General features: G+C 33.2%; 1 pseudogene; it reads left to right on the forward strand.

Annotated features, from left to right (window-relative positions):
* The first annotated feature begins 7,208 nt into the window (after positions 1 to 7,208).
* On the forward strand, positions 7,209 to 16,083 carry LOC103009316 (tripartite motif-containing protein 60-like; annotated as a pseudogene).
* The last annotated feature ends 5,960 nt before the right edge of the window (positions 16,084 to 22,043 follow it).

Below are 22,043 nucleotides of genomic sequence, written 5' to 3' on the forward strand. Positions count from 1 at the left end.
TTATTCACAGCAAATTGATCAGTATCACAGACATTTTTTTGAGTGTCAGAATCAGTATTTGACCTCAGGCAGGAGAAATCCTAACAGGAAGACAAATCCCCAAACTGAGGGTCACCAGACATCTTTAAGGCAGTGATGCGTAGCAGTTTTTAAGAATGTGATTTTGGAGTCTGGGCACATGGCTCGAAATCCCAGGGAAACCACTTACTAACTGCTAGCCTTTGGGCATAACATCTCTATAAATTCACATGCCAACATCTCCTCATCTGCAATTCCAAAATCCAAAGGCTATGACAACTAAAAGATTTTGTAAGTTTTGTGCAGTCCTACTTGGTGGTAAAATTTAATCTAATTACCATGAAGACACTTAGGATCTCTATTAACTCCGCTTACTGGGCATATCCAAATACTTTACTATAGGTATTTTAATATTTTTATTATGTTTGATTAGACATACTGCTGTAGATAATTCGAGTTACGGCAAAAATACAGTAGAGGATCACATTGCTTGTCTGAAATATTTTGGATACAAAAGCATATCTGGCTCAAGACTTTGGAATAAAAGATCGAACACCTCTTATCCCAGTTGTACAACTGGGGGAAAATAGTGTCTATCGCATAGAATTTTCATGGCAATGAAAATAATGTAGAATAGTTACTGAGCTCAATGTCTGCCTCTTATAATCACTCAGTCCATGTTAGCTACCATTTATATGCCCCCAAGGTAAAAGCTACCACTGACTTGTGGAGAAACTGGTGTGAGACATCCTAAGTAACTCGAAATCTCTAGCTGTCCCAGATCATTGCTCTCCTTCTACTTCTTTAGCACATAACTGGCCTGTGTCTATAAAGAAAATCATCTACAGTGGGAAAATGAGGCTGAGTTGAGATAGCATTTTTCTCAGCATCAAGCTCCATGAAACAGGGAGGCAATATCGTCAGAATTCTATTGCAAGGAAAGTATAAGCCAGTCATTTTATACTTGGGTAACAGGTTTTTGGGGGACAGCAACAGACAGGATTCTCGAAATAGACAAAGATTCCAGAATCATAAGACCTGTGGTCCATTTTTTTCTTGCGGGCGGGCGGGCAGGAAAGGGTGCCAAAATATAAATCATAAACCACAAATCCTAAAACGTAAAACTCAAATCACAAGTGTCAGGATAGGAGAATCTATTCGATGGTGGGAAATTGGAACAAATACAAGATAAATCAAAATAAGTAACGCAAAGTTGTTGACTCTGAGATCATAAAAAATCAAGCTCTGAGCACTGAATCTGTGTGACGTAGGCAGCCTGTAAGAGGCCCTCTGCTGGTCCCGGCCTCATGGTGTTCATTCTCTCGTGTAATTTCCTTCCCTTGAGTGTGGGCTGGATTTAGTAACTTCCTTCTAAGGAATAGAATATGACAGAAAGCAGTTCTAAGATTAGACTGCAAAAAGACAGTGGCTTTCATCTTGGCTTCTCTCCCTTGCTTGCTCCAGAATAAGCCAGCTGCCATGACATGAAGCTGCACTAAGGAGATTCCCACATGGAAGGGAGCTAAGCCCGTGAGAAGCTGAGGGCCTCAGTCCAACAACCTGAGGAACCGAATCCTGCTAACACTTCTCCCATTCAAGCTCTGAGATTAGACTTGACTGAGCTCGACCAGTCAAGCTTGGTCAGATGAGACTGACCAAGAGCTTGCCTGCAACCTCAGGAGAGATAATAAACTAGAGGCAAGATCACACAGCTAAGCAACACTTGGATTTCTGGCCCACAGAAGCTAAAGGCATACAAATGTTTGCTGTTTTAAGTCACTAAGTTTTGGAATATTTTTTTATACAGCAATAAGAGTAATAAACAATTTAACTACAGAGATAATTCTAAATACCTCCCATTACAGAACAGAATATAATTTTTATAACATATATAAAGTTAAAATGTGTGGTGTAGGTGGAGATAATAACAAGAAATAACAATGAGTGAAGTGCACGTAGAAGGAAATATATGTTCTAATATTTTTTGTGGATGTTATACTGGAGTAAAAATCCTATCGAGATTTCATAAGTCATGAAACACAAATACAGGCACATAATCTAAGTCACTAGAGTGCACAAAACAGAACAAAATCAAATAATGTATGATAAAGCACAAAGAATTCATAATAAAACATGGATATCATTAAGAATGATAATAAAGAGAAGAGGAAGCAGGAGAAATAGCTAACATATGTTGAGCAATTGTTATATTTCTGTCCCTCTTCTTAGTCCTTTACATCCATCGATCATTTAATCCTTACAACAGTCCTAGAAGATGCATGCTATTACGGTCTTCATCTTATAGATGAGAAAACAATTAAAAATTCACTATATTATAAAACCCATGTGACATAGTTAAATCTGTGCTCAGAAAAAAATAATACCCTCAAATATTTGTTATTAGTCAAAGGTAAAATTAATATATGTCTTCAAATTAATGTCAAAAATACAGAAAGAAAAGCATAAGAATGGAAGGAAATAAAATATTCACCACTCCATGCTTAAAAAAAAAAAAAAAAAAAAGTCAGTATCATGTTTAATTAGAATCCTTCCCAACTTAGGACCTTTGCAATCACTCTTTTCTCTGCCTGGAATCCTCTCCCCAGGAACCTGGGTCTTCATGGCATCTGAGTCACATACTGTCATATGCTCTTTGCCTCTTAATAGCTCACAGGTCACCTCCTTATAGAACCTTCTTTGAACACCAAAACTAAAAAGCTTTTCAGGCAGTCTTTCTCCCTGTAATTTTCTAGTAACTCAGCTACATTCAAATAGGGTAATCATATCCATCGTATACTGGCCATTATTTCTTGTAAGTTGATGGTTGCCCTAATTTTGTGGTCCATGCATGCTGTCAATTAGTCCTTTTATTTATATCACTTCATTAGTCTTCTCTAATGATGCTATACTCCTTCTCCATCTACTTTCTCAGAAGTCACCACATACAATATTCTTAAAAAGAATCATAATGAATTATTTAGGTCTAGCAATTATAACTCTAAGGAGGATAATAATTCTATCCCCCAAAATAATTTTATTACATTTTAAAATTTAATTGTAAACAAACACAAAATGTACACTAAATGTTGAACTCGGTTAAAGAAGAGTCAGCTTATTCATTATCACTACTACTGATTATAGTAAGAATTGAATTGATGTGTAAAAATAGACACTTCACCTGTCATTGCCTTGTTGATGATAAAAAATCCTCTTGTCAGAAAGTCTGAGCCATAAATACATCAAGTTCAGCACATACTTATTTAAGGAAAAGTTTAGCAGGTAATTATTTAAGCAGAAGGAGACTAGGCAGTTCACAAATACAAACACATTTCAGACAAATGTAGTAAAAAATGAGACTATTTAGATTTTTTTCTGCAAAAAGTTTTGTTTGTTAAATATAATTCTTGTGAAAAAAAATCTTTCAGTGGTAAAAGAATTATCCACATGGGAAGTATCATGACTGTTTGGGTTATACATGGGAGTATTTTGAGTAAAGTTCAGGGAATGGTGAGAAAATTGCTATATTCCATATTTTGAGTTTCTCTTTTTTTTCTCCTATCCCTCAGATATACCCAGAGTTGGTAAAATGGCAAGGCTCATTTTGTTAAGTAGAGAAGCGCAGACAGATAAGATCTACAGAAGTAACAAAAAAGGAACTGGTAATAACAACTAATAGCAACACTTCTAGAAATTCTGTGGTGCCCCTAGAGGAAAGCTGACCCTTAGACTAGAAAATAAACCATACACATACTGAAGTTACAAAAGAAAAGGCACCAAACAATTCTGGTAAATAAATAAATTTGTACATTTTTTAATATGGTATTTCTTTCAATCCTTGTTTATATAACTGAAACCCCAAGCCTTCAGAGCTACATAAAATACCTATTATTTTTTCTGTTTAACTTTTCAGTTAAAGAAAATCATTTATAGTTAAAACTTTCTGTAACCCAAAGGATTTTCTTAATAAATGAACAAATGAAAGATTTTATTTTTTAATTTTTAGCAAATAAAAGACTTTCTCATTCTTTATACTTACTGTTAAAATGATTTTACCATCAAAAATTTGAAACAATTTAATTCCCTGTGGATATTGCCATGTGCCACTGTTGTATTTTTTGATTTATGTTTGTAGAGAAATGAAACTGACCATCCATCCCTTTATTTATTCTTCCCTTCATATATTTCAAGAATAAAATTAAAAGAAAAACATCTCTGGAAAAAAGTAATTACCAAAGAGGAGTTTTTCTGTGAAATTTCTTTCATACAACTGCAAGAAAAATAATCAAAGGAAGTCTGCAAGTATGCTATCATCACTGAAAATTAGAGTGCCCATATTGAACTGCAACTTTGTGCTACAAAACAATTTGAATCTAAATTGATAAAAGAGTAAATGAATTGACACATATCTCTCTGGTCATGATAAATTCTGTGAAAGTGCATAAATGATGAGAATTATGAAAGAAAATCATTAATAATCTCCAATGTGAGGAATAGGTATTTAGTGACCAAGGAAACGTTATCAAATTCCCTGCAGGAAGCTCTTTTCCTCCAACCCATGGTAATAAATACCTCAGATGCCAAAAAATGAAACACAGAAGTTTGAAAATCTATGCTTCACAGGGAAGTCCATTTGGTAAGAAAGTAAAATAAAGTAAAAAAAAAAAAAAGAAAGACGAATTTTAAAGAGGATAAAATCAGGATAAATTACTGAAGTCTAAAGTCCAAAACTTTTATTTTGTAGATGGGGTAACTGAGATCCAGTGAGATTAAATGACTTGGCCAACATTGTGGGTAGCAAATTCAATAAAACCAAATTCCTGCATCCCAGTTCATGCTGTTTCCACTAATTCAGACTGACTTCTCTATTTCAGGGATAATAAAATTAGGTAGAGTCCTGAAAAGATTTCTTTAGGGAATATCCATGAATATGCTTTGTAGTTTCTCAAACACAGTGTTAGAGTATTTCTGAGTAAGTAATATGTAAAAGAGAGTTTACATGTAAAGGAGCAAAAATTGACCTTAGAATAACTATAAAATGGAATATATGTTTTGCTCTACTATGGGAAATGTTCTATGTATTTTTAAATAAATAAAATGAGAAGTCAGTTATGATTCCAATAATGCTTAAGAGAAAAATTTCACAACACATTGATCTTTCATATTAAGAAGGAAAGATGTAGAAAGAAAACATAGGAATAATGAAGGATAAAGCACATAAAATATTATAAATATAAAGGATTTCATGTGCAAGAGTTAAATGATATATTAAAAATAATTATGTTGAAATCAACCCCTCTAAAATTCCAACTAGAAACCATACATTTGAAGCTAAGTGTGCACTTGTGAAATGTATCCAAATCATGCTATGAAATAAACAAACAGGGTATCCAATCATGCTATGAAATAAATATATGATATTTTAATTTTTACAAATTGTATTGGATATAGACCAGGAAGAATTTCATTTATTTTTTTCTACTTAAAATATTCTCTTCATTCAGTCATTCCACACCAATTTATTGATTGTTGCATGCAATACTGGATGTTCTTGGGCGTCAGAAGTGAACCAATCAAGATAAAACAAGCAACCATACAAAAAACTGCTTTCAAGGATCTCAAGATCTAATATAGGAAGAAGACAATTATCAAGATACTTAAGCTAAAAATATAGTATGGTAGGTCAAGATGAATATTGAGGAGAAACTTCAACAGGGAATAAGGAGAGAGATTCTCAGTGGAGGGTGTGAATTTAAGCAGGAGATCTAAAAGAACTCACTGGAAGAGTGACACTCCAGGAAAGGGGGTACTGAAGTCCATGAATCACTAGGACAACATATTAGACAAAGGAAAGAAAGAGTACAATGTAAGAAGATGTTAGAGAATTTGTTTTATTCAAGGAACAGCCAAGAGACCAGTATATCTGAAGAGGTTAACAAGCAGGAAAAATGTATGAGAGGAAAAAAGATCCTTAGGTCCTAGATCACCACCAGGACTTTGATTTTAACTCTGAGTAAACCATTGCAAGATTTTGTGTAGAGCAGCGGCTGTCAAAATTTAGGTGCATCAGAAGCATTGGAGGGATTGCAAATATGCAGATTGATGAGTTCTGCCTCCAGAAATTCTGATTCAGTAGGTCTGGGTTGTAACCCCAGAATTTCTTGCTGGACTAAGGACCACATTTTGAAAATTACTGGGGTAGAGGACTGACATGAAATGTTTTAATTCAAGTAATCTGATTTATTTTTGGAGATGGACTGAAATGGGACAAGGGTATAAGCAGCGGAGGCAGGTTTTTCTCTCTGTAGGTTGTGGTTGAATTCATTTTCAGTTTCACATGGCATAGTTTGATTGTATTAGATTTTGTGTGTGTGTGTGTGTGTGTGTGTGTGTGTTTATGATGATCTTCAAAAGACCACAGTGACCATTTATGGGAGCCAAGTGTGCACCTTTGACACAGGACCCGAGCACACAGGTTTGTGCTGAGGTCCTTGTCCTGTGCCCCAGGCTGCAGCATCTGTGCCCCCTGAGCATCTGAGCCATCTACTCCAAGTCATCAATTTGTCACTGGTTAAGGTGACATTCTTTAGATGTCTAAATTGTAAAGGAATGATTGCTTGCTTGCTTGCTTGGGTCTGTGGCTACTTTCTGGAAGAGAAGGTCATTGAACTTAACGTTAGATGGGTGATATGTGATTGATCTTCAAGTTGGGGATCCTTCTTGGCAGCTACCTCCAGAGCTAAGAGGAAGGAAATTAAACAAAACTTCAGTGCCTGCCATCAGCATACCAGGCCAGTGAAACCTAAAGCTAGTTTCTGAGGTCTGGGGAATGTCCACTTCTCACTGGGTCTTGAGTTCTAGAGAGGCAGTCCCTGATGAAAGGGGCATTTCTTTATGCACTACTTTTGTTCAAAGTTCAGTGGAATTTGTGACAGCCCTGGCAGACCTCCAAGAGGAGTCTAGCTGCCTCATCTCTCTGAACCACTTGAAGACCCATGGCTATCCACTGTGGTCACAACTCAGTCACTCCTGCACAAATATGTCCTAGAAGGATCTAGATTATACCTTTCCATGCCCGCCTACCATTTTACTGTCCAGGCAAGAATTTCAGGAGCAAATCCCAGCTTAGTAATTTGACTGAAATCATTAAGGTACTTTCCAGATCTGAGGAAAAAAGAAGAGGCAGGAAAAGAATGCTATGTTTGAGAAGTAGAACAAGCTTTTGGCTTTTTTTCTGTGAGAAGGACTCAGAGACTTTATGTACACAGTGCAATTTCTCTGATAAATACCAGAAGCACTACATATATCCCATTAAGAATGCTAACTCCCATCATGGGAAAATTCTAGAATGTAGCACTGAGCCCTTGAAGAATAATGTAGAAGTTGAAAAGTGATTAACTTTGCAAGCTAACAAATCAGTGGCACTGAGAAAAAGATAAAATGTAAGATAGAAGAAATAATTTGTTAATTTGAAAAAGTTACAGTTTGTACTGAACAAGGAAGAGGCTATTCTTAGGCAAATACAAAATGAAGAGATGGAATATTATAACAAAATTAAATGAAAACCTTATAAAAATTTTCAATCGTGTCTGCACATTAAAACATCTACAGAGCAACGTAGAGGGTGAGTGTGTGCAGTCTGAACTGAAATTGCTGACAAATAAGTATTCACCACAGAAATAAAAGCCTAAAATACCTCCAACACTTTTCATCTTGATTAAAGAAATATGGATTCAGTCTTCTTCCACAGTATACCGGCTTGGACAAAATTATCAAGCCATTTCCAGTGGATGTGATTCTAGATCTTCAAACAGCATATCCTCAGTTTATTATCTTCGAGGATAGAAAATTATGCAATATGGAAAGACCAAACAAAATCATTGTTATAACCCAAGGAGTTTTTCTTCTGCTCTCTTGTCCTGAATTTTAATAGATTTAATCATGGCAGACATTACTTGGAGGTAGTAGTAGAAAACAAGCCTAAACGGGTGTAATTAGCCATTAGTTCTAGGTGGATTCTGGGCAGTTGGGAGATTTGAGAGTAGATATGTTGCATTGGATCCTAACAGAATCTAGCTTCTGCCAATAGTAAAACCTGGTAAGACTTGCATTTTTCTGGACTATGAGGTGGGTGAAGTTTCCTTTTATAATAAGAATGACAGGTCTCCTCTCTATATTTTAATGGTTATTTTACAGAAGCCCTTTGGCCATATTTCTATACTGGAACAGATTCTGAAACTTTAAGAATCTCTTAGTAACAGATTATGAAAGATAAAGTACCTGGGAAACAACTATTTCATTTTCTTTCAGTTTCTGCATATATAACTTAGCCAGTAAATTTAATCTCAGGAATCTGGATTCTTTTAAGTTTTATGATGAGAAAACCAGAATATATTTTTCTTCTTTATTTTCAACAATATAAAAACATGGTAGTAATACCAATTTCATAGATATTATGTATACAAGTTGTCAAGTGCTTTGAAATTCTAATATAAAATATTTGAGAATTATATTACTTAATACACCTGTGATGATTAATTTCACATGTCAACTTGGCTAGGCTATGATATGCAAATATTTGGTTAAACCCCAGTCTAAGTGTCACTACAAAGGTATTTTGTAGATGAGTTTAACACTTAAATCAATAGACTCTGAGTAAAGCACATTATCCTTCATAATATGGGTGGGCCTCATCTAATCAGTTGAAGGCCTTGCAAGAAAAAAAACTGAGATTCCCCAAGAAAGACACAGTTCAGCCAGCATTCTGCTTTCAGACTGGAACTGTAGCATCAACCCTTCTCTGGGTCACCAGCCTGTCAGCCTACCCTGCAGATTTTGGACTTGCCAGCCTTTATAATCATGATCCAGTTCCTTAAATAAATCTCTCTCTATATATAAATGCACATTCTATTGATCCTGTTTCTCTGGAGAACCCTCACTAATACAACATACATCTATCTATATCTAACTATCTATCTATCTACCTATCTATCTAATTTAAAAAAAAACTGTAGTGGGCCACGGTAGTATTACTTGTTCCGAACCCCTTTCCTAGAAATTTCACCTTCAGGAAGGATTGAAGACAGAGAAACACCACTCCCCAACGTACTGCACTGAAATTCTTATGGCATAATAGAACAAATAAGTGACTGTTAAATGAGGAGCCTTTTAGAAAAAAAAAAAAAAAAAGACTCAGATAACCATGAATTTTGGTGAATCAATGCCATACAGCATTTTTAAACCTAAAATTAGAATGCTTGCTAAAAAAACTCTGGAACCCTATGCTTTGGAATGTAGGTACCCCTGGGCATTCTCAGAAGTGATGATAGTCTAATCCTTCTCTAAACTCCTTCCAATGATTCCAATGAGGGTTACATTCCACCCTGACCGCCCTATGTTTATTTTTCCACTAACTAACTTTAAACAGCATTGGACTGGAAAACATATTGAAGGTTGTGGCAATATTTCAAAGAAGAATATTAGTCATATCATATAAAAGCATCTTTTTAAAAATTTTAAATTCATGCCCTTTGGAGCAATATTTCATGGATAGATAAAATGATGAAAATAAAATCCAGATTTCCTGCTAAATATAAGTAACTTAAAGCACATACCCCAGCTTTGGCTAATGGTTTTAGCAATTTGGGGGATTGCTAAAGGAAGCAATGATTAAGGAAGAGTTATGAAATGTAATTTTAATAAGTTAAGCCCATAATATGAAATAAGAAGTCAACTGATGTTTACTTAAGAGAGTCATGATTCCAACAAAACACCAAGTGTGGTGAACGAGAGATTGTTAATGTTACTCTTTATGGAAAATGCTAGGTACAGGGATCTGCAGAAATCAGTCAACTAAGGCAAAATAAGATAAAACTGGATATTCTTCCCCAATATCTTACTCATTTTATAAAAGGGGGGAATCAATAAATTGTCTGTTGTTTGTTGCTTCTTATTGTCTAGTATAAAGGCCATTGCAAAAATGCTATTTATCTCCCAATATAGTAAATATGAAAGTTGTAAGCAATCTATCTTTAAATGCCTATTGCATACGTGGTACTCGGGGTATAAAATATAATCATTAAGACAAGAGTTTGCAGAACCATTAAAACAAAAACCAAAACAAGTGTGTATAAACTCACACAACAGTGGCCATATCTCAGCCCTCTGGTTGTAATACTTGAACATTCCCTTAGATTGTCTTGCATTTTGTGTTGTATGATCTGAATGGGATAGGTAGAGGTATGTCTAAAAATGATCTGTGGCTACCAGAGTGTGTGTACCTGTTAGTTGCTGTGTTGGTTACCTGGTGACAGGTTTGCAAGCAAACAGTGGCATTATCTGCCCAGCACAAATCTTTCAGGCTTTGCTCTTCCTCCTTCCTTCTATTCCTCTTAGTATACTTTCAATATTTTCCCGACATCTGCCATTGCTGGCAAGTTGTCCTAAGATGAAAGAGTTCTCAACAAAAATTTTGAAGCAAGAATACAGAGAGAATTTGGTGTCTTGGCTTGTCAGATACAAAGCTTTGAGGAGGTCTTATTCTTTATTTACTGATGTATGAACTAGAAACATGGAGAGTTCCAGAACCCAGTCAGAAGAAAAATATATAAAAATAATTCAGTGAAAATGAAGAGAGAGGCAGAAGCAGGCACACAGAGAGACACACAGACAGCAGTCAAGTTCTGATGTACATTTATTATTGATGCTCAACCATTTTTATGAGTTTCATGATGTTTCCTAGCATCTTTTATTTTTATTCCCTTATTTTTCTTATGTTTTATATCAAATTTAATTTCTGTCCTTGCAAATGGATGACACTGTAGGCAATATTTCCCAAATCCAGTTAGTGAGTCATAAATGGGAAACTTTCAAGAACATTTTCACCCACATGAGGAAATGCTAAGGAACCTTTAATAATATGTTCACCTATCACTTATGATGTTGGGAAAAGTTTTGTCCATCTAATTATTTTTTCAGTGCTAGGTGCAGAGTTTTATTGGATGTTGAAATTCTAACTTTCATTTATCTGTATTTATGTATTGAGCTAGATTAGCACACCATGTGCTATGCTCATAAGTCACTTTTTATGACTCTTGTTTCTTTTGCATTGGTCCTGAATTTTTTTCAAGAAGGTCAGGTACGTTATTTGTTTTCTCTGCCATCTTTAAGTTAACCAGGGTAAGGTTTTGCCTTGCTTCCTTCCCTATCCCCCTCCAACACAGGCACAGACACATCCTCTACTTTCTTGATCTGTCTTTGGGCAAATCAGTGTCTGGCGTGTTTAGAAAATTTGAATACATTTTGCAGTGAGGCTAGTAGAGTCCTGAACTAATGCAGTATTGTATTTTGATCACTATCTGTATTCTTGTTTTTATACTTTATTAGTTTTGAACAGAGAGGGGAAAAATGATGTTTAACCACCACCGCTGATATCCAATATTGTCGGAGGAATATCCAACTGAGTTTGAATATATTTTTATAGTCATTGTATTTGTAGTAAGAGTATGAAATCATTCATGTATATGATGAATACAGAATTAGAATATGGGTGATGGGGGAGGAGGATGAGATCAGCTACCTCAATTTTAAATAACGTATATTTTCATTAATCTGTAGAATGTATAAAATATATATTCTATATTGTTCTTTTCACTTTTGAAGTGTCTGAATTAATGTTATAAAATATTTGAAATTAATTTTACAAAACAGTATATGCAGCATGATCTCATGCTTACTACTATTCACAAAATTAAAAATAACAGAAAATGTAATTTCCTATGCACAGAAACATGTTCCCCATATTTTAATATATTGTATATATTTCAGTTTTACTCTTAAGTATACCTTCTATTTTTAGACAAATGGATATTAATTAGAAAGTAAAAACTAAATCAAAGATTATAATAATAAGTGTTGATGATTATGAATGAAACAGGCGCTAGCATACACAAATAGGTTTTTGTGTGTGTAATAGTTATAATACTTACTGTGTATATGTATCATTAAAATAAGATATTAACTCTGTTATTTGATTTCTATATAATGTCTGTTATTTCTATACAATGTCTGTTATATAAAATATACTAAATATATTTAAATATATAAATATATATTAAAATAAATATTATAGACTATTAAAATAGACTATAACAGTTATTTTGTATATGTAAGTTATCAAAATTTTTAAGGGAAATTTGAAGATATTTTTAATAGTTAAATCTAATAAATTCCTTCATGAAAATTTAAAATAAATATAGTCAGAGATCTTGGAAGATATTTCAGTAGATATTTATTTAAGTATTTTTAAAAGCAAATTATAACTAATAAACATTTTAAAATGATTTATAATAGTACATTTTAAATGCATATATTTTAGAAAAAATTCAGTGAGGCAGAGATAAAGAGATAAAACAACACAGAAGGCTAGAATATTAATATACTAAAACATAAATTTATATTAAATAAATATTGTGGTTAAATGTGTGAATACTTCATCCTAGTGCTTGGCTTGGCTTCACCAAGCCAAATATCTTTTATATTTAACAGCGTGTGTCCTCGAGTAAATTACTAAATTCTCTGACACAGCTTCTTTTAACATAACGTAAATATAATGGTACCTATCAAGTAGAGTTCTTATGAAAATTGATTGAGAAAATACAATTAAAGGACACAGCAGAAAAGTTCCATACATGATTATAATAGACATATTTTTCTACATCATTATGCATCATTTTTATAATTAGAAAAAAATCTAAGTTGAGGTCATTCTGTCATTCATCTACTATCAAGCTTCTTTAATGTCAATTTTTCAACTTAGGATTTGGAAATTATAATTGTCTTGCCTTCCTGGCAACTTGCTGTTGTTATTTACTGAATGCTTGTCATGTGATTGGCCAAATAGCTCCACTCTGTGCTTTCATAATCAATTGTAATTTTATATTGAAAGCTCTATATAAGTATAAATCCTTGCTACTGCTCTTGCTAAGTGAGAAAGGCCATAAATAGACAGCTGAGGTATTTTGATGGCCTGTTTACGTACTCTGTTTCTTTCCGCAAGGAGAAAAACAATGGGCTCAGACATGGAAGCTACCGGGCTTATGCAAATTAGATGATTTTAGGAGCATTAGAAACACGGGTAACTGTCCATGAAGTATAAAAATACCTATTTCGATAACATTTTTTGTTTGTTTCTAGAAAAATTAAAAACGTGTTTTGAATTTTTTGCCTTCAAATCTTTTAAAATGAATATCTCCTGTGTCTTGTAATTCCCTGTCAGCTCATGGGCTCCAAAATGTATTGAAATGAAAAGTTCTGTGTGGAGTTAGTGGAGAGAGAAACAATAAGGCAACTTTAGCGAAATCGTCACAGACCTGCCTAAAGATATGGTCTGTGCAGATAATGTTTTCAACTCTCTTTCTCACCATTCCTTGCATCCCCTTACGTTTATGTCCCAGCTGCCTCCTTGCCCATTGTGGGAAAGCACTGGTTGGAAGAGAGGTAGCACTAAAGAAAAACACTGATACATAAACCATGTGTTCATCATGTGTTCATCTTTAGTTCATTAAAATCTACATTAACTACTGAGAAAAAATAATTTGTTGTTCTAAAAGGCGGCTTTCAGATAATGGGACTCTATTTTACCACATGGCAATGATGCAGGAACTCTGTGTTCAGTTTACTTGGTACCACCCAGGATGATGAGATAAAAATAGTACTTAATGAAAAAATTGGTCTGTACATGCCACAGATTTAAAAAAAAAAACAAAACAGGTAAGTTTAAGGCCTGATGATCCATACACTTAATTTACAAGTTTGAAAGACGTATACTAAGAAACCAAAGACATGAAAAAAAAGGAAGGAAAGAAGAGAGGGTGCAAGGGAGGAAAGAAAATAGTAATGTAACAGAGACAAGTACTTAAACTCATTTGTGAATTATTTTATTCAGTGAGTGTATGCCATGGAATAAAAATGAGATGGGAGATGTTAACATGGCTTTGCCTTAGTTCAACTCATTCCCCTGTGTCTCTTATAGTGTGATATTCTTACTTTCCTGAATGTGATTCCAGTATTTAAAGAAACAGTGAAAATATTTTTGTGTATGTCCCCCAAACACAAGTTACGCTATAGTGGGCTCAGCCAAGAAACTGTGATCTGTTCTGTTGCTGGCAGAAAAACCAGGTGGGACAGACTTGTTGGTAGATGGCCCTGAATGTATTTTATGGCTTATTTAAAGGAGTGCCAATGAGTAATTCTCCTTATAAGAAATGCTTGCCTTACCAGAAGACATTAGGACCTAATTACCATGTGAAAAACATGCAGTCCCTCATCTGGTAGCATACAGCTTCTGAAATCTCATATGTTTACGAAGTTTGGGCTACAGTTATTTGTTAGTTTCAACATCTGCAACTGATACATTGATCTGGTACAAATAGATCAAAAATTTTTAAGAATATTTTTTAAACAAAATACCAAATACAAATAAGTGCTATATTAAAAAATGCTTCTTAAAGGGATATCAAACAAGTGTTATTAGGCACTCAATGAATCAGAATGTTCCACAGAAAAAGAGTTTTTGATATCTTCAATGAAAAATGTTCAAAATAGGATATAAAAATTATTTTAAGTTTAATTTAGGCATGATATAGGATTCCAATTGATTGATTATTCTACTTTTCAGTATAAAAACACAATGCAAAAATTCTTTATCCTGCCAGTGTCTTTTCCAGAGAGTAGGTTGGCATTTATCATATAGCTAGAAAGATAGACAGATAGATAGTACATGTCTATATATACTATATATATAATGTATATATCTCATATATGTAATGTATATCTAAATTTTTATATCTCTATATCTATTTACTGACCTCTCTCTCTCTCTCTCTCTTATCTCCTTGGGAGAGGTATTATCACAGTGTCTGAAAACTTAGTGGAAGTTTTGACTATATTCTGAAACAATCGTTATCTCAGGAGACCATAAAATATAAACATTGATTTACAGATTTAAAGGATAATAATGAAAAATTTTGCTACATGAAGTTCGAAATTTTCTACTCAGACAAGTTGAGTTAGAATTATTTATCCCTCCACGGAGCAATCCTTTTTCTCAAAGAGAAAAAATATGCAAATAAATGAAGAGAGTATTTAATTTCTTCTGAGTAGCAAAATCTGCCATTAATGAATGGATGAAGCCTGAAATGAAGCTATCTTATACTGAATTTAGCATTTTATTTTTCCAAACATGTGAGTTTTTTAAACTCCAATTACATAGTTACCAAATGGACTTACATTTGCATTCAGAAGTTATTTTGTTTTCATTTTTCTTTATGAGAAAATTTAGTTGTATTATTTTTTCCTTCTTAATCTTGCTTTTGAGTCACATTTTTTTTTAAAAAAAAAGGTATAGTCCTTAGTTTGTGAGAGTATGGTTTCAGGGTCTTAGGAAAATTCCTTAACTTTAATCTAAGTGTAGACTCTAAATCATCCAATGTCTTTTTCACTCTCCCATGGTTCAAACAGACAAAAAAGAACAGTCCAAGAAAAGAAAGGCATAGGTTAATTTGACATTAACCTCATATATATATTAAAGCATATAAGTCTGTATTAGAAAGACTACAAATATGCTTTAATATATATATATAAATAAATAAATGATCACCTTCAGTGATCATATGTTTTTAAAAATGTAATTTCCTTACATAAATTATATTTTAGACCACAAGAATGAATTTAGTAACTATTTCTCTCTTTTCCCTTTATTGGTGCTACTATAATTTCTTCCTGAGCCATAATTTCTTTTTTCAATATATAGAATCTGATAATTCTTATTCACTCCAAATATTCAGTTACCATTCATAACCAATAACCTGTAAGCTTCACCCTAGTTCGCTTTGCTGTGATTTAGAGTGGTATATCTAAGTTCATATTGGAAATATTCCTTTCATTTACCCACAGTCACCTCAAACTAGCTATGCACCAAACTTAACTAATTTCTCCAACCTCTGTACTGTTGGAGAGAGTGAGGGGGAAAGGGAGAAAAAGGAAGAAGGTAGGAAGATCCATGATTAATACAAAAAACATAAGAATAGTAGCAGACAAGCTCACTAGGGCACATGTAAACTATCAATTTATGTTTAAATAGCATATAAAAGCAACTAAATGAGTCAATATGTAAACAATTTAAATAATTATTAATTCTGAATAGTCCCTTTGAGTCAATATTGCGTTTTAATAGAATAAGACAAACGGTTCTGCATAATTCTACGTAGATGATCCTTAACAAGATATTCTACAAAGTTATTAATGCAAGAAATATGCTTCCTGTTTACATTTTGAGTAAATCACTTTGTCTCACATGCTTTTCTGAATAGAGACTTTGTCAACAATGAAAGTTTTACATAACTCAAAAGACAAAATGCACACATAAATGTGATTAAATCACTCAGATTATATTGAAAAAGAAGTCCTTGAACTAAGAATGACATGAAAGATGGCATGTCTATCAGAGTAATATTTAATATCTTTCTTAATAAAGAGTTCTAGCACTGTATCATTTAACATAATACATTTCCATTTCTTTTCACTTTAGTTACCTAAAACCTTCCCACATACTAACCAGGTGTCAAATTTTTAAATAATTGAAATATTTAATTTACTAAATAAGCTAGAGAAGGTGGCTTTTCACATCAAAAAATCACATTTGTAGACACATACACAAAGTGTAAGATTATCTTAACTTTAAATTAAATCATACTCATTTTTAAAAATTTTATCGTGTAGATTTGTGTATCTGCTTGCGCAAGTAGCTAGATATGTATATATCTGTGTAGATGTAGCTGCAGATGTAGATGTGCTAAAGGTTTAGGAGAAGCTGAAAAGAGCAGGATGTGTGGATCACGGGGATTTGGATTTCATTCTTGGCTCTACTGCTAAATCAGTGGGGATAAATAAAAAACTACATGCATAGTATTTAGTTTGACAATTAAACATTTAATAATTGATAGTTTTCATCACCATAATCATTACAGTTGTTAGTAATCATTTCATATTGTGATTAAAATCTCGGTTTAAGAAAAAAATTCAATCAATTCAATCAATTTCATAGCTTTTATGGTTACTTAATTTAGCAGGTACTTTGATGTATATCATCTCATTTTATACTCACTCGTTATATCAAAAAAGTTTCAATGATTTACCCAGTACACAAAGTTAAGATGATAGCTGACCCTGGATGATAATCATGCCTTTGTATCTTAACTCAGTTTCCTTTTACAACACAATATGTCTTTCTAGTTTGTCAGGAAAAAAAAAAATGGGTGAGAGAGACATGAAATGGGTTCCAGGCTTGGTTCTAAAATTAACTACTTTTTAAATTATGATATTTTACGGAAAAAAGTTTCAATTTCATCATGATTCAATAGGGATAAATAATACTCTTCTTTAGACTATGTCTAGATTATAAAATGATGTGAAAGTGGTAATTTAAACTCTAATAGCTTGTTAGTGCTTAACTTAAATTCATTATTTATACATATTGTTTGAAGGTACACTTCTCCAGGTGTCATTACACTTAGAAGCTGAGTTATATGTTAAAAAACATACCAGTCGTAGCAGTTAGCTTAGGAGAGGTGGGATGAGTTGTAATATCAGTTGAAAAATAATACCCCCTTCCTACTTCGTGCTGTCTATTCAAAGGTTGGCAATAATTGCTCAAATGCATGAGAAAACTTGTCAATTTGTCTCTTCTCATATTAATTAGAACAATATGCACATGCTTATAATTTCTTTATTTCTGGACTACATGTGAATATAATGTACTTGAATAACTTAATTTGGACACTGAATAGTCAGTTCCTGTCAAGTGTGATCTATCTTCCTCTCCCTGAAATTAATTATATCAAGTTTCAATAGTAGTTCTGTGGACTAGTCTCATCTTTGGTGAGAATTAATTATAAATTCACAGAAAAATTAGAGCAGTTAATTTGTTAATTTACTTATTCTGCCTTATACTATACATATCTTTCAGTGTTTTTTTCAGAATTAACTTAATAGCAGGCCATCATGTTTAGGCAGGTTAATGAATAGGGCCAATTCTATCTATGATACAGTGCCCCAACACTCAGACCAATGCTTGGCACCCAGGAGTCCTGCACATAAACTTTGAACCCCTCTATCCTCCTACCATAACTGGTGGCCCTAGTCTTTTTCCAAAGGGCCCTTTGTCTAAGGCATGCTAATACTCTCGTATTTGTATTGTAATGGTAGGATTTATCTAGCTAGAAAAGCACCCAGCTTAATAAAGTTAATAATTGCACTATGAAATAGATATGAAGAACTAAAATTGGCTGAAGGGGAACCTATTTTGGGGAGGTAAGCTGTCTTCTGAAGTTTCTTAAATCACATAAGCTACCAAAATTATTTTTTATGTGGGCCCACTGATTGAGGCTAATAACCTCCAATCATTTTTTGCCTAGTATTCATTTGCAAAATTTCTTCATATATCTTAAAATTGATACATATGCTAGAAACTCTGTAAAGTTTAAGGACTGTGTATAAATATGTGAGAACAGAAAAATAAATTTTTATTATAACTACAGAATATTTTTATTCCTATAAGGAATGAAATATTTTATACCTGGCCTTTTAAGAAAATACAAGTTATTTTATATTATTTACTAGTTCTAAAATTTAAATATAATTCTACAGATGGTTGAGAGCTTATCAGAAATAAAACACTGTTCAAACTTGCTACATGAGATATTATTGAAAAGGCACATTGATTTCTATATACACATGCACAATTATAACACAGAAACATACATTCCACTTTCCGATTCACAATAAAAGACTAATACAATATACATTTTAGAATACCTTTAAAACAAAGAATTAACAAAAATAGTTTATGACTTTTGATGTAATCTATAGTTATAGAATTGAGCATCCTTTTTTTAACTTTATTTTTTTCAAACCTTATTTCTTTACTCCGTTCAGATATATGTAAACAACTACCTTGATAGAACCGATCCCAAATAAAACTGACAAATAATAAACACAATTTGGACATATAATTTTGCTCTTACATTTGAATTTTTGAATTTTATTTATTTTTTTATACAGCAGGTTCTTAGTAGTTATCCATTTTATACATATTAGTGTATATATGTCAATCCCAATCTCCCAATTCATCCCACCACCACCATCCACCCCGACCCCGCCAGATTCCCCCCCCCTTGGTGTCCATACGTTTGTTCTTTACATCTGTGTCTCAATTTCTGCCCTGCAAACCAGTTCATCTGTAACATTTTTCTAGGCTCCACATATATGCGTTAATATACGATATTTGTTTTCCTCTTCCTGACTTACTTCACTCTGTATGACAGTCTCTAGATCCATCCATGTCTCTACAAATGACCCAATTTCATTCCTTTTTATGGCTGAGTAATATTCCATTGTATATATGTACCACTTCTTCTTTATCCATTTGTCTGTCGATGGGCATTTAGGTTGCTTCCGTGACCTAGCTATTGTAAATAGTGCTGCAATGAACATTGGGGTGCATGTGTCTTTCTGAATTACAGTTTTCTCTGGGTATATGCCCAGTAGTGGGATTGCCGGATCATATGGTAATTCTATTTTTAGTTTTTTAAGGAACCTCCATACTGTTCTCCAAAGTTGCGGTATCAATTTACATTCCCACTAACAGTGCAAGAGGGTTCCCTTTTCTCCACACCCTCTCCAGCATTTGTTGTTTGTAGATTTTCTGATGATGCCCATTCTAACTGGTGTGAGGTGATACCTCACTGCAGTTTTGATTTGCATTTCTCTAATAATTAGTGATGTTGAACAGCTTTTCATGTGCTTCTCTGCCATCTATATGTCTTCTTTGGAGAAATGTCTATTTAGGTCTTCTGCCCATTTTGATTGGGTTGTTTGTTTTTTTAATATTGAGCTGCATGAGCTGTTTATGTATTTTGGAGATTAATCCTTTGTCTGTTGATTCCTTTTTTGCTCTTACATTTGAAATTCAGTTTGTCTTTAGTATTCAAAGCACATTAATGACCTCAGGCTGTGGATTACTCATTCACAAATGATACAAAGTTACTAGCATTCCCTGTTTCTGGCCCAGAATTAGAATCAACAACTAGCTACTTAAAATAACAAAATATAACAGCACAAATAACACCATCAACGTTTTAACATTTGTAATTACTTCACATTTTCCAAGGATGTAGGTAATGAAAACTTTATAGGTCTTTTGTGATGAGTTAATCAGTGTAATACCTGATTACTTCAGGTGTGTGTTTGTGTGTGAATTCCTCAGAATTAGCTACATAAACAATTAAATCTTTTGCAAAATGACTGTTTTATGTCCTCCATTCCAATCTGTATAGATTTTATTTTTTTCTTTTTTTATTTCAGTGGCTTGAACATCTACTACTATGTTGAAGAAGAGTAGCAAAAGCACACACTCCTGCCTTGTTCCCAAACATAGGAAGAAATCACTCAATTTGCCTCATTAAGTATGATGTTAGATAGAGCTGTGTTGGAAAGGTTTTCATCAAGTTAAAGAAGTTCCCATCTATTCCTAATTTTCAGAGTTTTTTCGTTTTGTTTTGTTTTGTTTTAATCATGAGTGGGTGTAGCAATTTGTGTAACTTTATAAGAATATGTGATTTTCTTCTTTATTCCAACATTACTTTGATTTTCAAATGTTGAAAAAGCCTTGCATAACTTGAATAAAGCCCACTTGGTCAAGTTGTATAATTTTTTGGTACATTGCTACATTTGATCTACTAATATTTTGTTGATGGTTTTCTTTTCAATGTTTATGAGAGATACTGATCTGCAGTTTTCTTTTTCTTCCTTTTTTTTTTATCATCTTTGTTTGGCTTCAGTATCAGAGTTACAATAGCTTCACAAATGAGTAGGTTGGCTTTTCCTTCTCTTCTATTTCTCCAATAAACTGTGGAAAATTGGTTTTAATTCTTCTTTAAATATTTGGTAGAATTCTCCAGTGAAGCAATCTGAGCCTGGAGATTTTTTTCAGGAAGTTTTAATTGCAAATTCAATATCTTTAAAGGTTATAGATCTATTCACATTTTCTATTGCATATTTAGTTAAGTTTTGTTAATTTGTAGTTTTCAAGGAATTGATCCATTTTCCTGAGTTGCCAAAATTATGAGTTAAGTTTTTCCTAGTATCCCTTTATTACCCTTTCAATGGCTGAAGTGTCTGTAGAGATATCTCTATTTCATGCTTGTTACTTTTGACTTGTATTTTCTCTTTCACTGTTGTCTTACTAGAGTTTTATAAATTTTATTGTATTCTTTGCAAAGAAGCACTTTTTCCCCCTCGGCCGTTTTCCCTCTTTAATTTCATTTATTTTTGTTCAAACTGTATTATTTCATTCTTTCTTCCTCATTTGAGTTTATTGTTCTTTATTTTCTTTCTAGTTTCTTGAGGTAGGCACAGATTATTGGTTTGAGACCTTTTCTCTTTTTTACTGTATGCATTTAGTGCTATAAATTTCCCTCTCAGCATGGCTTTAGCTACATCCCATTTATTTTGATTTGCTGTATTTTCATTTTCATTTAGTTCTATTTATTTGTAAAAATTTCCTTTGAGATTACTTCTTTGTTCCATGTATTATTTAGAAGTGTATTTTTTTTTAATTTATATTTGCTTAGAAACTTTGTGTTCTTTCTGTTATTGTTTTCAAGTTTGATTCTACTGTGGTCTACTTTATAATTTCAATGCTTTTAAATTTACTTATTGTTTTATGGCACAGAATATTGTCTATCTTCGTGAGTATTTTATGAGCACTTAAAAATTTGTGCTCTGCTGTAGTTTGGTGAATTGTTCTATACATATATCAATTTGATCCTGTTTGGTTATGTTGTATGGTTCTTTTTGCAGATAAGGTGGGGGCAGAAATTCAACTCCCTGCTGAGTCCCAATGGTACCAGGGGAGGTGGTTGGAATTAAAATGCCATTTAGTTCCATCTCCCATCTTCTTGTTCAACCTT

This window comes from Balaenoptera acutorostrata, chromosome 18 (genome assembly GCF_949987535.1).
Source record: "Balaenoptera acutorostrata chromosome 18, mBalAcu1.1, whole genome shotgun sequence".
Taxonomy (NCBI): Eukaryota; Metazoa; Chordata; class Mammalia; order Artiodactyla; family Balaenopteridae; genus Balaenoptera; species Balaenoptera acutorostrata.